At 48.1% G+C, this 2695-nt stretch overlaps 1 pseudogene across 1 annotated transcript; it reads left to right on the forward strand.

Moving 5' to 3' along the window:
• The first annotated feature begins 273 nt into the window (after nt 1-273).
• Nucleotides 274-2432, forward strand: LOC143608020 (multiple C2 domain and transmembrane region protein 2 pseudogene; annotated as a pseudogene). Its single transcript, XR_013149120.1, has 2 exons — nt 274-1642; nt 1768-2432. The product of XR_013149120.1 is annotated as a multiple C2 domain and transmembrane region protein 2 pseudogene (transcript).
• Nucleotides 2433-2695: the final 263 nt, after the last annotated feature.

Raw genomic sequence — 2695 nt, forward strand, 5'->3', positions numbered from 1 at the left:
CTCTTCAATCTAACCTCAAGTTTCTATATATGCATCCGAATCTCTTTGGACAACTCAAAGTTACTTACAATGCAAGTAAGGATCATCGTACAACATATATGCATGACATGTGGCTTCTCACACAAGTAAAGAATTAAGAAAAAGAAAAACATCACGACGACATGTGACCGTTGTTCATGCTCTTAAACCGAACACTCATTCATGATTCACCACACTTCCAATCCTTGTACGTACACTAACTCACAACACAAACATACACTTCCAAACACCAACATGAATATCCGGTTACGAAACCGTCAAATGAACCTTGAACCTGTCCCGGGCGGACCGGGCCCCATTCCGGGTGCGGTGCCCACTCTTCGGCAAGACGATTACAAGCTAAAACACACGAACCCACACCTAGGAGGCGAGAGGTTAACGAGCACGTATGATCTTGTTGAACAAACGTATCATCTTTACGTTCGGGTTGTGAAGGCTAAGGAGCTTCCTCTAGGCGTTGATCCGTATGTTGAAGTTAAACTCGGGAATTACCGAGGCCGAACGCGCCATTTCGAGAAGAAAACGAACCCAGAGTGGAACCAAGTGTTCGCGTTTTCGAAGGATCGGATTCAGTCGTCGACGTTGGAAGTTTATTTGAAAGATAAAGAAATGTTTGGGCGAGACGACTATATCGGGAGAGTAGTTTTTGATTTAAACGAGATCCCGACACGTGTGCCGCCAGACAGTCCACTGGCGGCACAGTGGTATCGGGTGGAGGACCGGAGGGGACATAGTGAGATAATGCTTGCGGTTTGGATGGGAACGCAAGCTGACGAGGCGTTCCCCGAGGCATGGCATTCGGATGCATCGTTTGCGCACGGGGAAGGCGTGTTTAACGTTCGGTCAAAAGTTTATGTATCGCCAAAGCTTTGGTATCTTCGGGTGAATGTTTTAGAAGCTCAAGATGTGATCCCGAATGACAAAACGCGTGTTCCCGAAGTTTCGGTGAAGGTGGAAGTCGGGAACCAAATGTTGCGAAAGAAGATAAGCTCCGCGAGGACGATGAACCCCGTATGGCATGAAGATTTCATGTTTGTGGTTGCCGAGCCATTCGAGGAGCACTTGGTTCTAACCATTGAGGACCGGGTTCACTCCTCAAGGGATGAGGTTCTCGGGGTGTTGAACCTTCCATTGACCGTGTTCGAGAAGCGGCTTGACCATCGACCGGTTCATTCCAGGTGGTTCAATCTCGAAAGGTATGGAGTGGGACCGGTTGGTGAGATGAAGTTTTCGAGCAGAATACACATTCGGGTTTGTTTAGAAGGGGGGTATCATGTTTTAGACGAGTCGACTTTGTATATAAGCGATCAAAGGCCGACCGCTAAACAACTATGGAAGCAACCGTGCGGGATTCTTGAAGTCGGGATTTTGGGCGCGCACGGTTTGCTTCCTGTGAAAATGAAAGATGGGCGGGGGACGACCGATGCTTATTGCGTGGCGAAGTATGGACAAAAGTGGGTCCGTACACGGACGATTCTCGACACACTTAGCCCGAGATGGAACGAACAATACACTTGGGAAGTGTATGATCCGTGTACGGTCATCACTCTCGGCGTGTTCGATAATTGTCATTTGGGAGCCGAAAAACCAGGTACGCGCAGAGGTGGCAAAATGGGCGGACCTGTTCTTTTAAATGTTTTTTTTTAATCTATTTTACGCAGATAAAATATGATTCAAAGACCTGTTTAAAGATTTGTTAAAACTGTGTTTTGTATCCGACAGGTACAGAACGAGATTCTAGAATCGGGAAGGTGAGGATCCGGTTATCTACCCTAGAAACTCATCGTATATACACTCACGCGTACCCGCTACTCGTGCTCCATCCGTCCGGGGTGAAGAAGAGGGGTGAGCTCCAACTTGCGGTTCGGTTCACCACGCTATCACTAGCCAACATGGTGTACCTCTATGGTCACCCTCTATTGCCCAAGATGCATTATCTAAACCCGCTAACGGTTAACCAAGTCGACACTTTAAGGTACCAAGCCATGAACATAGTGGCGGTCCGGCTAGGTCGAGCAGAACCGCCTCTAAGAAAAGAGGTGGTTGAGTACATGTTGGATGTTGATTCTCATATGTGGAGCATGAGAAGAAGCAAAGCCAACTTTTTCAGGATCATGTCGTTGCTTTCGGGTTTGTTTTCGGTTAGCAAGTGGTTCAACAATGTTAAAGAATGGAAGAACCCGGTCACAACGGTTCTTGTTCATATCTTGTTTTTGATATTATTATGGTATCCCGAGCTCATACTTCCGACCGCATGTCTCTACATGTTCTTAATCGGGCTCTGGAACTATAGGTTCCGAGCCAGACACCCGCCTCATATGGACCCAAAACTCTCATGGGCCGAAGCCTCATATGGACCCAAAACTCTCATGGGCCGAAGCGGTGCACCCTGATGAGCTAGACGAAGAGTTTGACACTTTCCCCGACATCAAGAGCACCGGACGTAGTCCGTATGAGGTATGACCGGATTCGAAGCATAGCCGGGAGGATAGGCTACACAAGGTGAGCAGTTAGGTTCGTTGCTCAGCTGGCGAGACCCTCGGGCCACTAGTCTGTTTGTTGCTTTTAGCCTTTGCTCCGCGGTGGTTCTTTATGTGACTCCTTTTCGGGTGGTTGCATTGGTTAGCGGGCTGTACATGTTGCGACACCCTCGGTT

This window comes from Bidens hawaiensis, unplaced genomic scaffold (assembly GCF_021521415.1).
Source record: "Bidens hawaiensis isolate Kalapana, Puna unplaced genomic scaffold, B.hawaiensis_p1.1 tig00094154_1, whole genome shotgun sequence".
NCBI lineage: Eukaryota > Viridiplantae > Streptophyta > Magnoliopsida > Asterales > Asteraceae > Bidens > Bidens hawaiensis.